Source organism: Budorcas taxicolor, chromosome 9, assembly GCF_023091745.1.
Source record: "Budorcas taxicolor isolate Tak-1 chromosome 9, Takin1.1, whole genome shotgun sequence".
NCBI classification, from domain to species: Eukaryota; Metazoa; Chordata; class Mammalia; order Artiodactyla; family Bovidae; genus Budorcas; species Budorcas taxicolor.
The window spans coordinates 90,556,113-90,572,103 of record NC_068918.1 but is presented as its reverse complement, the minus strand read 5'-3'; the positions used below and the strand labels follow the sequence as shown (position 1 = coordinate 90,572,103).

Genomic DNA, 15,991 nt, shown 5'->3' with positions numbered 1-15,991 from the left:
TCTTGAAGTACTGGCATTGTAATTTCTGAATGCAGATGACTCTCAGATCCTCACCCGCACTGAGAACCCTCATCATCAACTCAAGGTCCAAATGTCTAAGTTTGTACCCATTACATTTGCATGTCTCAACCCTGCTATGTTGTGTATATTCCCCAGCTCGGTCCTCATTCACTCAACCACCAAGCCCGAGCCCAAAGAGGATGACCCTCCTCCTTGCTTTCTCCAACCACAATGCAAAAAGGAGAGAAAATGAAGGTAGGAAGGGGATCTGGGAGATGCAGGCAGAGAAGGATCCCAGTGATAAGTCAATCACTCCACGGCCTGGAGGAGGCACCCTGACGTCACCTACTTCAGTGTTCCCCAGCAAACCAGCATGCTACAGAAAACACTGCTTCTTCACGTCCCACGGAGACTGGCAGCTTACCCCCAGCCCAAGAGCGAGCAGCGTGGTCCTTGCAGAGGCTGGCGTAGCAGAGGCAGAAACAAGGCTCGCAGAAGCCAGCTCGAATCTGTGCCACCTTTCTGTTGCCCAAACCCCTCCTCAGCCGAGCTTCCTCTGCCGCTGCATCCAGGCTGGTGTCTCCTCCTCTCTCTGCTCTTGTGTGTGTATGTGCGTGTCTGTATGTGTGTGCACATGTGTGTGCATGCATGTGTGTGCCTGTGTGTGCTTGCATGTGTTTTATGACCACCACTCAGCAGCAAAGCTCTCTTGGTCTCCTGGTTCTTGTTACTTTCACAGACCTTGGGGGGCTCGTATTCTGCCTCAAGCCCTGATCACAATGAGTCTTTCTAACATCCTGATCTCCTTTCAGGAATATTGGTGAACACAGGGTTCTCCACCTGCGAGAATAGCTTATCTCCCTCTAATACCTTTGGATAGCTCCCTTCCTGGGAGATGAGTGGAACATTGCAATATTATGAATCACATTGTAATGAGACCAGGGGAGGTGTTTTCTCCTATAGCAGCCCCCACCTCACAATGGTTCCACATTAATACTGAGATCTTCCCAGGCTTGGAGCTCTCCCATATGTTGGTAGCTCCATGTGGAATATCTCACTTCCTTCTAATCACCTTGTTAAACCCTATTCATTCTACCATCTTATTTCCATTTCCTGTTAGCATCTCTCCAGAACTCCTCTTGAGAAATCTTTACTCATCTCTGGACCACCATGTTCAGTTGCCCAAGTTGTTCACTGCACAACTCCAGTGGGTGCCATTCCCATAACCGTTCACATTGGAATCGATCTGAATCAGGCCCTCTGGGGTTATGCAGGGTACAACCGATATGACTCAGTACTCTTTGGTACCAAACCAATATATTCTTTGGTTCTTTTAGAGAAGCACGCTCCTCTTTTTCTGTAATTTCTTCTTTCCTCCTGCTTGTCTTCCCCCAGTAGCTTACCCCAGCCCAAGAGCGAGCAGCGTGGTCCTTGCAGAGGCTGGTGTAGCAGAGGCAGAAACAAGGCTCACAGAAGCCAGCTCGAATCTGATGGCATCACCAACTCAATGGACAGGAGTTTGTGTAAACTCTGGGAGTTGATGATGGACAGGGAGGCCTGGAGTGCTACAGTTCATGGGGTCACAGAGACTGACACAACTGAGCAACTGAACTGAACTAAGCTGAATCAGCAGGGAGCGTGTTTTCTTTCAGTCTGTCTGGCACCACACAACTCCAGGCACAAGTGGCTCTCTGTAAATAGATAAGTGAATTCATTGATGGGTTCGCAGTAAATGAATCATAAACTCCCCACTTACTCCTCAACCACACTGGTCACTTAATGAACACTTTTGAGCAATTGTGCCATTGATAGGAGAGAGAGGGAGAGAGAGGCTGCTCAAATTGAAAGCCACAAAAAGAAGAATGTGCAATTAAAAACTGAGTAGACCCTGATGAAGAAAGTCTCCTAACCACCAAGCCTGATTCTGATCAGATGTGCGATCCTCCACCCGCCTGTACGAACAACAGGATGAGAAAAGCCAAGTAAAGCAGGCAGATAAACAAACTGTCCAGAAGGAGATGTCTTGTGCTTTGCGGGGAGACGTAGGTATTCTGCCACTTTACCCTGGAAAGGCCAATGGCGTCTCTCTGCGGAGGCCTTCTGACAAGAATGCCCTGCCTTCTATTTGCAAAGATAAAGCTTTGGACCAAGGCTCAGCCTGTGGGCAGATCTGAGCTCTCAGATGAGCGCGCCCTGCCATGATGGAGTTGAGCCATTTCCTCTGCGCTGGAGGCTGCAACTAGGAATTAGCAAATGACTGACCCAGCTGGGCTGGAAGAAGCACAAGCTGGAATCAAGATTGCCAGGAGAAATATCAATAACCTCAGATATGCAAATGACACCACCCTTATGGCAGAAAGTGAAGAGGAACTAAAAAGCCTCTTGATGAAAGTGAAAGTGGAGAGTGAAAAAGTTGGCTTAAAGCTCAACATTCAGAAAACGAAGATCATGGCATCTGGTCCCATCACTTCATGGCAAATAGATGGGGAAACAGTTGAAACTGTGTCAGACTTTATTTTTGGGGGCTCCAAAAGCACTGCAGATGATGACTGCAGCCATGAAAATTAAAAGACACTTACTCTTTGGAAGGAAAGTTATGACCAACCTAGATAGCATATTGAAAAGCAGAGACATTACTTTGCCAACAAAGGTCCATCTAGTCAAGGCTATGGTTTTTCCAGTAGTCATGTATGGATGTGAGAATTGGACTGTGAAGAAAACTGAGCACCCAAGAACTGATGCTTTTGAACTGTGGTGTTGGAGAAGACTCTTGAGAGTCCCTTGGACTGCAAGGAGATCCAACCAATCCATTCTAAAGGAGATCAGCCCTGGGTGTTCTTTGGAAGGAATGATGCTAAAGCTGAAACTCCAATACTTTGGACACCTTATGCGAAGAGCTGGAAAAGACTCTGAGGGAGGGATTGGGGGCAGGAGAAGGGGACGACCCAGGATGAGATGGCTGGATGGCATCACTGACTCGATGGCTGTGAGTTTCAGTGAATTCAGGGAGTTGGTGATGGACAGGGAGGCCTGATGTGCTGTAATTCATGGGCTCACAAAGAGCTGGATACGACTCAGCGACTGAACTGTACTGAACTGACCCAGCTGGGAAAAGTGTTTAGTAAAAAAAAAAATACCTTGAATATTCTTAGTCTATTTTTAGTAGACTTCTGGTTGACAAAACACAGATCCACCGAGCCTCCTCTCCAAGGTTCCAGATTAGAATTCCTCACGCACTGCTGCAGAGCACGCAGAGTTGGTCACAGAGCACGCAGAGATGGTCACAGAGCACGCAGAGATGGTCACAGAGCATGCAGAGATGGTCCAGGTCTGGGTCGCCAAGAAATAAAGACTGCCTCACTCTGGGGTCCTCTGGCCTTGTTCCCTATCTATTGTTTCAGTTCAGACTATTTCTGGAAACAAGATAATGGTCTCCTGGCTACCGAATTCTCCCCAGGCGCTGCTGGGAAGCTGTGGAGCGGGGGTATGCTAGGAGCAGCTGTAGACAGGAATCTCTCCCCTGGGTCTCTCCAGCTCCCAGGAGCATAGATCTGCTCTCCAACATCCACCCCAGAGAGTTCTTTTCCATTTTAGGGGAGGATGGAAGGACCACTTTAGCATATTTACAGCAGTCAAAAACCAGGAGGTGAAGGAAAAGAGAAGAACAAACAGGATCTTGAAACATCTATTTGTAGAAAGTCTGGCTAAGGAGCCAAAAGCCAGAGTTTTAAGATCACTCATGTAAATGCCTCCCAGGGTGTCTTCCCTGATTAAGGATGTGTGAGGGTTATTGAGTTTTGAATTAGATGCACTTTAATAAAACAGTAGAATGTTCTTATCTGATTGCACCTGTATTGATTGTGTTAAAGAGGTCTCTCCTTGGATCAGGGTCAATGACTTGACATAAACTTACTAGGGACTCAGGCTGGTATTAGTTTTCAGATTCTTGTAAGCTATCCAATTTGTTAGATTTCAGTAATCTAAGGAACGTGACAACATGCCTCCTGTTGAATACATTTTTTTTTTTTTTGCCTGTGTTTTATCTTGCTTAAATCTCTCTGACTGCATACTCAATTGAGGTATTAAAAAATAACTTGCATTAAGTAACATAATGTATTTCAATTGCTTTTTTTTTTAATTTTAAGAAGTCTTTCTTACAAATAAAAGATGCATAGTTAATATTACATAGGAAAACTGGTTACATATCTAATTTAAATGGACTGAATTTTTCACAATTAAATATGTGTTCAATTGATATACATTCAACAGTGTACTTCAAATTACTAGTTGTATTGTTTCTGATGACTTCCAGGAAATCAATATACATGAGTAAATTCATGGACAACCTCCTACCTATTAGTAAGTTAAACCTCAATTCTGCAAGAAAAGACATTCATTGAATTGAAATTTGTAAAGTTTTCAATGGCAATGTGCATAATGTTGTAAACGTTATTACATATCATGGGGATATTAGTAAAGACATCTTCGATGTTTTTCCTAGATGGTACAGAAGCTGTTTTAACAAGGTTTTAGATTTTGCAAATAAACCAAAACAAACACCTCAAAGTTAGAAATCATTAATTCTGTCATTCAACAATCTTTTGTTTTAGATCTTACTCTGCTTTGGTACTGTTCTAGGAACTGGAGATATGATGGTAAACAAGACATATGAGGTCCCTACCTTTATGGAGCCAAGGAGCTCCTGACCAGACAATATAAGTGAACAAATAGAAACATATGAATTCAGATGAAATGGAGAAAATGATGCAGGGCGGGGCCTTGGAAAGGTTGGGAGAGGGTGGAATTACCGGATGGTAGGAACAGAGCATGGTTCTCTTAGAGAAGGTGAAGAATTAGCAGCAATGTGACTACAGAGGAGAGGAGAGTCTGAAAGCACGTGGGAGGAGTGTTCTAGGTAGAAAATCAGCAAGTTCAGAGACCAGATGTGGCTCTGAGATTGGTGTCTTAGAAGCTGTATGACTGTAAGGGAGTGAGCAAGGAGAATGGTGCAAAAGAGGAAGCAGAGGCTTTCTTGGGAGCCGTGACTTGAAGCCGCAGGACAGATCTGGTAAGGAGCTTTCATTTTTTCTTTTATTTTCAATGTGATGGGAAGCTAGCTAATAATTCAAATAGGAGTAACGTTCTGATTTGTTAACTAAAATATCACACTATCTGCTGTTAGGAGAATCGATTGATGAGGAGTATAAATAGAAGCAGTGATGAAAATGCAAAGATGCCTTGAACATTGCTGACGCCCACCCAGATCTCTTCTTCTTTCTCACACAGGGCAAGAATCCAGCCTTCTCTGGACAGTCACCTGACTTCCTAGGAAGCTAAACTTCAGTTCAGTTCAGTTCATTTCAGTCGCTCTGTCGTGTCCAACTCTTTGTGACCCTATGAATCGCAGCAGGCCAGGCCTCCCTGTCCATCACCAACTCCCGGAGTTCACTCAGACTCACGTCCATCAGATGGGTGATGCCATCCAGCCATCTCATCCTCTGTCGTCCCCTTCTCCTCCTGCCCCCAATCCCTCCCAGAATCAGAGTCTTTTCCAATGAGTCAACTCTTTGCATGAGGTGGCCAAAGTGCTGGAGCTTCAGCTTTAGCATCATTCCTTCCAAAGAACACCCAGGGCTGATCTCCTTTAGAATGGATTGGTTGGATCTCCTTGCAGTCCAAGGGACTCTCAAGAGTCTTCTCCAACACCACACTTCAAAAGCATTAGTTCTTGGGTGCTCAGTTTTCTTCACAGTCCAATTCTCACATCCATACATGACTATTGGAAAAACCATAGCCTTGACTAGATGGACCTTTGTTGGCAAAGTAATGTCTCTGCTTTTCAATATGCTATCTAGGTTGGTCATAACTTTCCTTCCAAGGAGTAAGCATCTTTTAATTTCATGGCTGCAGTCACCATCTGCAGTGATTTTGGAGCCCCCCAAAAATAAACTTTGACACTGTTCCCACTGCTTCCCCATCTGTTTGCCATGAAGTGATGGGACCGGATGCCATGATCTTCATTTTCTGAATGTTGAGCTTTAAGCCAACTTTTTCACTCTCCACTTTCACTTTCATCAGGAGGCTTTTTAGTTCCTCTTCACTTTCTGCCATAAGGGTGGTGTCATCTGCATATCTGAGGTTATTGATATTTCTCCTGGCAATCTTGATTCCAGCTTGTGCTTCTTCCAGCCCAGTGTTTCTCATGATGTACTCTGCATATAAGATAAATAAGCAGGGTGACAATATACAGCATTGACGTACTCCTTTTCCTAATTTGGAACCAGTCTGTTCCATGTCCAGTTCTAACTGTTGCTTCCTGACCTGCATATAGGTTTCTCAAGAGGCAGGTCAGGTGCTCTGGTATTCCCATCTCTTTCAGAATTTTCCACACTTTATTGTGATCCACACAGTCAAAGGCTTTGGCATAGTCAATAAAGCAGCAGTAGATGTTTTTCTGGAACTCTCTTGCTTTTTTGATGATCCAGCGGATGTTGGCAATTGGATCTCTAGTTCCTCTGCCTCTTCTAAAACCAGCTTGAACATCTGGAAGTTCACGGTTCATGTACTGCTGAAGCCTGGCTTGGAGAATTTTGAGCATTACTTTACTAGTGTGTGAGATGAGTGCAATTGTGCGGTAGTTTGAGCATTCTTTGGCATTGCCTTTCTCTGGGATTGGAATGAAAACTGACCTTTTCCAGTCCTGTGGCCACTGCTGAGTTTTCCAAATGTGCTGGCATATTGAGTGCAGTCCTTTCACAGCATCATCTTTCAGGATTTGAAATAGCTCAACTGGAATTCCATCACCTCCACTAGCTTTGTTCGTAGTGATGCTTTCTAAGGCCCACTTGGCTTCACATTCCAGGATGTCTGGTTTTAGGTGAGTGATCACACCATCGTTATTATCTGGGTCGTGAAGATCTTTTTTGTACAGTTTGTCTATGTATTCCTGCCACCTCTTCTTACTATCTTCTGCCTCTGTTAGGTCCAGACCATTTCTGTCCTTTATTGAGCCCATCTTTGCATGAAATGTTCCCTTGGTATCTCTAATTTTCTTGAAGAGATCTCTAGTCTTTCCCATTCTGTTGTTTTCATCTATTTCTTTGCATTGATCACTGAGGAAGGCTTTCTTATCTCTCCTTGCTATTCTCTGGAACTCTGCATTCAGATGCTTATATCCTTCCTTTTCTCCTTTGCTTTTTGCTTCTCTTCTTTTCTCAGCTGTTTGTAAGGCCTCCCCAGACAGCCATTTTGCCTTTTTACATTTCTTTTCCATGGGGATGGTCTTGATCCCTGTCTCCTGTACAATGTCATGAACCTCCGTCCATAGTTCATCAGGCACTCTATCAGATCTAGTCCCTTAAATCTATTTCTCACTTCCACTGTATAATCATAAGGGATTTGATTTAGGTCATACCTGTATGGTCTAGCAGTTTTCCCTACTTTCTTCAATTTAAGTCTGAATTTGGCAATAAGGAGGTCATGATCTGAGCCACAGTCAGCTCCTGGTCTTGTTTTTCTTGACTGTATAGAGCTTCTCCATCTTTGGCTGCAAAGAATATAATCAATCTGGTTTTGATGTTGACCATCTGGTGATGTCCATGTGTAGAGTCTTCTCTTGTGTTGTTGGAAGGGGTGTTTGCTATGACCAGTGCATTATCTTGGCAAAACCCTATTAGTCTTTGCCCTGCTTCATTCTGTATTCCAAGGCCAAATTTTCCTGTTACCCCAGGTGTTTCTTGACTTCCTACTTTTGCATTCCAATCCCCTATAATGAAAAGGACATCTTTTTTGGGTGTTAGTTCTAAAGGTCTTGTAGGTCTTCATAGAACCATTCAACTTCAGCTTCTTCAGTGTTACTGGTTGGGGCATAGACTTGGATTACTGTGATATTGAACGGTTTGCCTTGGAAATGAACGGAGATCATTCTGTCATTTTTGAGATTGCATCCAAGTACTGCATTTCGGACTCTTTTGTTGACCATGATGGCTACTCCATTTCTTCTCAGGGATTCCTGCCCACAGTAGTAGATATAATGGTCATCTGAGTTAAATTCACCCATTCCAGTCTATTTTAGTTCTCTGATTCCTAGAATGTCGACGTTCACACTTGCCATCTCCTGTTTGACCACTTCCAATTTGCCTTGATTCATGGACCTGACATTCCAGCTTCCTATGCAATATTGCTCTTTACAGCATCGGACCTTGCTTCTATCATCAGTCACATCCACCACTGGGTATTGTTTTTGCTTTTGTATTGTTTTGTTTTGCTTACTATAATTTGTAAGTATAGTAAGTTATTCTTGCTTGCTATCATTCCAGAAGGAGTTGCCAGTGGGGTGTAATGAGAAATCAGAGAGGGAGTCAAACATGGGGCCTGAGTCCATTGGCTCCTTTTTTCTCCTGACTGTGTGGCGAGGGCAATGGATGTGAGAGCTGGCCAGAGATGCAGGCGTCTTGGGCCATGGGGCGATGCTATGCTGGCAGAAGAAGGTAGAAAGGTGTATACCTCTCAAATACCATGTGAAATGATATAGGCATATTTTGTTTCATGGGAGCTTTGTTTTATTTTGTCTCAAACATGTTGCACTGTTTTACAAATTGAAGGTTTATGGAAACCCTGCATGGGGCAAGATGATCGGTGATATTTTTTCAACAGTATTTGCTCATTTCACGTCTCTGTGTCACATTTCGATAATTCTCACAGTATATCAAAATTTTCTATTATTACTTTTTTTGTTATGGTGATCTACAATCAGTGATCTTTGATGTTACCATTATAATTGTTTTGGCATTTTTTAGCAATAAAGTCCTTTTTAACTGAGGTATATACATTGTTTTTAAACATACTACTATTACAGTTTAATAGGTTACCATGTAGTCTCAATATAACTTTAATATGCACTGGGCAACACAACAAAAATGTGTGACTTTTTTGCACTAATTTTATTGTGGAGTCTGGAGCAGAACCCACACTATCTCTGGTGAATTCCTCTAAACATTTTTGTTTAAGCCACTGATGTTTTGTGATTTTTAGCTCAGGCAAATATAATTCCAGTTAATTCAGTAGACAACAATGGCTTAAGGAGACACACAATTGCTTGGATTAAGTACATAGGGTAGAAGGTGGGAATTGTTGGATATCGAAGCGTATTCTGAAAGTAGAATCATGAGTGTTTACTGATCTGAATTTTCTGGATGAATGTGGGCGATGAGAGGAAGAGAAGAACCAAGGATGGCTCCCAGGGGTTTTGCCCGAGTAACCAGTTGGATTGGAAACATGGATAGCAAAACCAGCTCCTGGTGCACGATTATAAGGGGGTGGATTTGTAACAAAAACATGAGCAACTTCCCTATGAAGTACTTCTGTTTTTGCAATGAAAAGAAATAAGATCTTCTCCTGAGAGGAAATAATGGATAGGATGTTGAATGCTTGAGGAGAGAGGAAAAGATGTGAAAGGGAGGTCTAATAGAGGAGGTGAGTGAGCTGGGAGATGTGTAAATGTTGCTACCCAGCACTGAAAATTCAGTCTTTGTGATAAGAAGTTTCAAGTAAGACCATCTTTTACCACCAGCATTATCATTGGATAATCTTTCTCAGATCACATTCAGCTGGTCAGGTATGGACACACGGAGTTGGATTTAACCATAACAATAGTCTTATTTGGAGAATGCAACAGGGGATGGAGGGGTTAAAGCCCTGAGGATGTGTGAAGGGAGTTGCCAGAGTAACAGACCAGGAAATCTACTCTGGGTGAGCAGGGAGGGATGGACGTGAGCAAAGGGGTAGAACAAATGAAGCGGAGGTCTCAGGGCAGAGGAAGTCATATCCGTGTAGAAGTACCAGAGTAAGTGAGCTGGAAAAAATGAGACACTGGGCCAGAGAATGTTTTAATTAAAGATTCTGTAGGGAGTGTGGAGCTGGTAGTAATAAGTACAAGTAAACGGTCATGGGGATGGAAGGCAGAAGTGGAGGAAGAAAGTCTTCACTGGAGGTGAGGGAACTGAGGGACAGCAGGGCAGATGTTTGATGACCCTTTACCAGGGTGTGCAAGTCCCTGGGGACAACGATCAGTGTATCACTGGGGAGAGACAGAGTCATGTGGGTGCAAGCTCTGGACAGCCCAGAACAGTGCTGGGGGACTTTCGGGGTAATGGGGGCATTTGTAATAATCTGCGTGTGCTTTAAGGATGCTGGTGGGTCATCTGTTTGGTCTCACTTGTTCATTTTACAGAAGATAAATGGACAGTGGTCTGGGAAACAAGGAGGACACCACCCCATCTCTGGGCTCTGCAGAACTCATCACATGGATGAGAGCCATCTCTTGAGAGGACTTCCCATGGAAACCATGTCTTCAGGAGGTGATTGGGTCTGTGTGAGAGCCAGAATGAGATGCATTGATAACCAGACTCCACAGAAAACAAAGTTGGACAGAAATATGGTGTAAACAGAAAGCAAAGCAAACTGAGAACTCTCATGCTGACCAACCTCTGGAACACTCTTCAGACTCGAACATGTGCAAAACATCTTCAGTGTGGGAGGTGGGCTTGGGGAGTGTGAGGAGTGAGTGCTCCCTGTCCTAACCTTGTGACTAAATCCAGCTGTCTGTTGAAGCCCTAAGGAGCATTCAGTCATCATAATCTCTTAGAGGCCATACTTGAAAGTCAAGTTTGGACAGGCTGGGTCAGATTGTCTCTGTTTCTTTCTCCCTGTGCCTTCCCTGGGCTAAAGGAAAAGTCAGAGGATTGTCACATGGGTGCACTCTAGTGGTTTAGCAATGCCTAAGAGCAAAAGGTCTGTCTAGTCAAAGCCGTGGTTTTTCCACTAGTCATGTATGGATGTGAGAGTTGGACCATAAAGAAGGCTAAGCACCAAAGAACTGATGTTTTTGAACTGTGGTGTTGGAGAAGACTCTTGAGAGTCCCTTGGACTGCAAGGAGATCCAACCAGTCCATCCTAAAGGAAATCAGTCCTGAATATTCATTGGAAGGACTGATGATGAAGCTAAAGCTCCAGTAATCTGGCCACCTGATGGGAAGAACTGACTCACTGGAAAAGATCCTGATGCTGGGAAAGATTGAAGGCAGGAGGAGAAGGGGATGACAGAGGATGAGATGGTTGGATGGCATCACCGACTTGATGGATATGAGTTCAGGAGTTGGTGATGGACAGGGAAGCCTGGCATGCTGCAGTCCCTGGGGTCACAAAGAGTCAGACATGACCGAGTGACTGAAGTGAACTGAATGCCTAGACACCCTGAGGGTTCATCCTTTAGATCTAATTCCTGAAGTGTGAAAGGGGAGCTCAGATGCTCTTTCCAAATCTAAGAATTGATTGTTGTTAATTTGCTAAGTCATTTCCGACTCTTTGTGACACCATGGACTGCATGGCAGGCTTCTCTGTCCTTGGGATTTCCCAGGCAAGATTACTGGAGCAGGTTGCCATGTCCTTATCCAGAGGATCTTCTGGACCCAAGGAAGGAACCTGCATCTCCTGCTTGGCAGATGAATCTTTTATCCCTGAGCTACCAGGGAAGCCCCAAGAACTGGTAACATCAAGCCATTCTTGATGTTTAAGACATACCAGTGAGTTTTCAGAAAGAGAGATTCTAAGAACTAAAAGTGCTGATACCACTCCTTCCTGGGCTGTGTGTATACACACATATACACATACACCTGTCATTCAAACCTCATCATGTCGCCTCTTGCAAGGACCCTTGGTTCCACACTTTTCCTTCTTGAATACTTACAAGACTATGTAATTTGCCTCTGTTTGTAACTTCTTACTAGACTTGAAAACAGAAGCTTTTCTGTTTTGGGTTTTTATCATTGTGTTTGCAGGGCTTCCCTGGTGGCTCAGCTGGTAAAGAATCCACCTGCAATGTGGGAGACCTGGGTTCGACCCCTGGGTTAGGAAGATCTCCTGGAGAAGGGGAAGGCTACCAACTCCAGTATTCTGGCCTGGAGAATTCCATGGACTGTATAGTCCATGGGGTCACAAGGAGTCGAACACAACTGAGTGACTTTCACTTTCATTTTTCCAGAACTCAATAAGTGGTAGGTGCTTGAGAATTGTTTATTGGATTAAAAAAAAAAAATAAACAAATGCCCTGAGATCCCTTACAAAGTAAGAGGCACCGTTTTGTTTTCACTTGAGACACATCATACAGGTCTCATTTCCCCTTATCCTAAATCGGTCCAGCAAATCTGAGTTCTCTTTTGCTGTTTAAGCCAAGCCGCCTGGTGGAGGTGGTGAAATCGGCCGCAGCGGGGTCCATGGTTGTGATGGCATCTTCTGTACGAGGCTGACCCTTTCCAAGTTAGGGGTGGTCGTGGGAGTATCCGTCAGTCCAGTGAATGAACCCTGATGTAATACAAGGCCCTCAAAGACATTTGCTCATCCATTAAAGTAATTTACCTGTTCAACTCTGCCTGCCTCGAAGAATAAAAGGCTGAAATATAAGTATATTTTAATGAATCTGTTCGAGCTTCCCTGGTGCTCAGCTAGTAAAGAATCTGCCTGTAATGTGGGAGACCCAGGTTCAATCCCTGGGTTGGAAAGATCCCCTGGAGAAGGGAATGGCACCCCACTCCAGTATTCTTGCTTAGAGAATCCCATGGACAGAGAAGCCTGGCGGGCTACAGTCGGTGGGGTTGCAGAGTTGGACATGCCAGACCAACTAACACTTTCACAGTTTCAATAAATTCACTTACATGTTTCAAGTGTGTTAGGCTCTTCCAAAACCAAAGAGAACCTAAGTGTATCAATGAAGCAAAACAGCGCAGAAATAGCATCAATGATCAAAGCCTCATTCATGCTGTAATTTCTTCCCACAAAGACATTTCTCTCTGGTCACAGTCACCTTATAATGTACGCATGCAAAGAAGTGCTTCTGTGTGCTGAAGGCAAAGACCGCACGTATAAAATCCAATGGTGTTAAGGCAGGAGGAGACTTGACCTGGTCTCCAGAGGTAACAACTCAGCCTACTGTCAAAGGGGACTTTTGGCCCAGTGCTGTTGCTGTGGTTCAGTCTCTAAGTCACGTCATACTCTTTGCAGCCCCGTGGACTGCAACACAGCAGGCTTCCCTGCCCTTCACCATCTCCTGGAGTTTCTTCACAGTCACGTCCACTGTGTTGGTGATGCTGTCTAACCATCTCATCCTCTGCCACTCGCTTCTCCTTTTGCCTTCAATCTTCCCCAATTTCAGGGTCTTTTCCAATAAGTTTCCCCTTTGCATCAGGCGGCCAAACTACTGGAGCTTCAGCACCAGTTCTTCCAATGAATATTGAGGGTTGATTCCCTTTCAGATTGACTGGTTTGATCTCCTTGCAATCCAAGGGACTCTTAAGAGTCTTCTCGAGGACCACAGTTTGAAAGCATCAATTCTTTGGCTCCCAGCCTTCTTTATGGTCCAACTTTCAGATCTGTACATGACTGCTGGAAAAACCATAGCTTTGACTATATATACCTTTGTCCCAATACTAATCTCCCTCAAAAGAGAAGTTGAGGCTATAATTTAAGCGATTCACAAAGGACTGAGAAGAGTAATTGCATGTGAACAAGACAAAAGAAGGAGTTTCATTCCATACTTTCATTGCCATCATACGGAGACAACAGAGAGCCTGAAAGTTCCCGAGAGTAGGCTCCTGTCACGCTCCAAAGCCACAGGCAGGCTGCAAAAAAATCCCACAGTCAAGAACCTGCTGATGAAACTTAGACACACTGCCTGGTATGATTCTTGTGCCAACTAAACATTTGGGAGCTAACGTGGAAGGAGTGTGCCGAACAGCCAAGATTCAGTGTTGGCTTAGTAGCTACAGATGGGGGTCATAGGAGCATTATAGACCACCTCCATGCTTGGTCCTGCCTCAGCGAGGGACCCAAGGCCCGCCAAGCCTGCCAGGAGAAGGGCAGGAAGCTGTTTCCAAGATCTAACAATCATGTGAGCATGCAGAAGTGTTTTCAGGGAAATGGGGAAAGAAGGAAGATGGACTCATTTGCCAGGGAATGACACAGTGCTTTGGTCCTTAATAGTAGCTGTTTGCTATGAATAGTTACTACGGACCATCATCTAAGGAAACACAAGATCCTTCCTGCACCTAAATTTTAGATTCTGAGGCCAGACACAAAAGCCATTTTCAGGAACCACTACTGATGCTTGCCAAAGCTTTGTTCTTGGTTCATGGTGAAATGGGAAAAATAATGCTAGTGTAGAGAGCTTTGGGTCAAGCTAAACAGAGTCATAAGGTCCAGTTTTACTTTTTCTAATTAATTTTCTCCCCTTTATTGGTGCTAAAGTGTCTTTTCTTTTATAGATTATAATGATATATACGGGGCTTCCCAGGCACTGTTAGTGGTAAAGAATCCACCTGCCAGTGCAGGAGATGCAGAAGACATGGGTTCAATCTCTGAGTTGAGAAGATGCCCTGCAGCATGATACGCAACCCACTGCAATATTCCTGTCTGGAAAATTCCATGGGCGGAGGAGCCTGGTGGGCTGCAGTCCACGTGGTTGCAACAAGTTGAACACAACTGAGCGCCATGAGCACCAATGAACTGTATGAGATGAGAGTTGAGTGCACTGGGATCAGGTCCTTGTTGGCACAGTAGGAGATGGGTAAGCCTACCAGACCTCCACTCTCTTTGGAGATTTTCACTGCTCCAGAAGGAACAGAAGCAGCTGCCCCAGAGGGCAGCCTTGACTCTTCCATGAAAACCTTGGCATTCTTGCAGCATCCTAAAGGTCAGGGCAAGTTCTGCTCCCTCTCTCTTTCCTAGAACGTGTCTGCCCAAGACACAGTTCTAAGAGCAGAACACAGAAGAGGCATTCTGCTCATTACTCATAAAAGCAGGGCATTATGAGTGATTCATGGTTGTGTCATTTCAGAAAATGATGCCCTAAAGACTCCCTCTCTCCGGAAGTCTCTCTTCAAGGGCCTTTTCCCTTCAGTCTTTTAGGACATCTGGGTCTCATCCACCCCACCCCTTCCTTTCTTTTTCTTTTTTTTTTTTTTAAACTTCTGATCCACAGCACCTTCTTTCTCTAGTTGGGATTGTTCACAGTAGAGAAGCTCACGCAGAGACCACAGGATGTACTGGAGAAACTGCTGATCTGATCCTAACAAGGACGTTTTTGAAACTAGATTCTTTGGAGGCTTTCATTTCTGTTGAAATTATGTTTAATATCTCTTCTAGCTTTAAACATCTGACCTAGGATTGCTCATAGGTAAATATGTTTTCTTTCACCATAAATACATGAATTCTCCCAGAATCCAGGCCATGAGCCCCGCTGCTCCCCTTTGTTTGTATGAGGCCATGTCTGGTTGAAATCCCATTTATCCACTCTTTCAGTAAAGTGTTCATTCACTCAGTCAATTATTTCTTATTTGTCAAATGCAAATTACCCCCTGTTTTTCTCCACACGTGTGAATGGAAAAGCAATAGCCTGGTTTCTGCAAGGCTAGCTTTCTCTCCTCCCCTGTAAAGTCGTCACCTCCCTCCCCTCTTAAGTCTCCTCCCACCTTGTGCTTTATCTAGAATTCTGTTGTGAAATGTGTAGTTCTGTGTTATTTTTCACTGTTCAGGCACCTATCCCCCTGAATGCAGTGTGAGCTCCTTGAAGGTGGGAACTTGGTCTTACCATTTCAACTGCCTAGAATAGATTGTGGCCTACAGCTGCCTCAACAATCCTTTACAAAGTCAGTGGGACTGCAAACTAGTACAGCCACTATGGAGGACAGTGTGGAGATTCTTTAAAAAACTGGAAATAGAACTGCCATATGACCCAGCAATCCCACTGCTGGTCATAGACACCAAGGAAACCAGAATTGAAAGAGACACGTGTACCCCAGTGTTCATTGCAGCACTGTTTATAATAGCCAGGACATGGAAGCAACCTAGATGCCATCAGCAGACGAATGGATAAGAAAGCTGTGGTACATATACACAATGGAGTATTTACTCAGCCATTAAAAAGAATACTTTTGAATCA

At 44.1% G+C, this 15,991-nt stretch overlaps 1 long non-coding RNA gene across 1 annotated transcript in view; it reads right to left on the bottom strand.

Annotated features, from left to right (window-relative positions):
* LOC128053476 (uncharacterized) overlaps window positions 1-1,504 on the bottom strand; it is a 59,158-nt gene extending 57,654 nt beyond the window's left edge. Inside the window, exon 1 of the long non-coding RNA XR_008199922.1 lies at window positions 1,404-1,504. This is a non-coding gene — a long non-coding RNA (uncharacterized LOC128053476). The remainder of the gene's footprint in view (window positions 1-1,403) is intronic.
* Window positions 1,505-15,991: the final 14,487 nt, after the last annotated feature.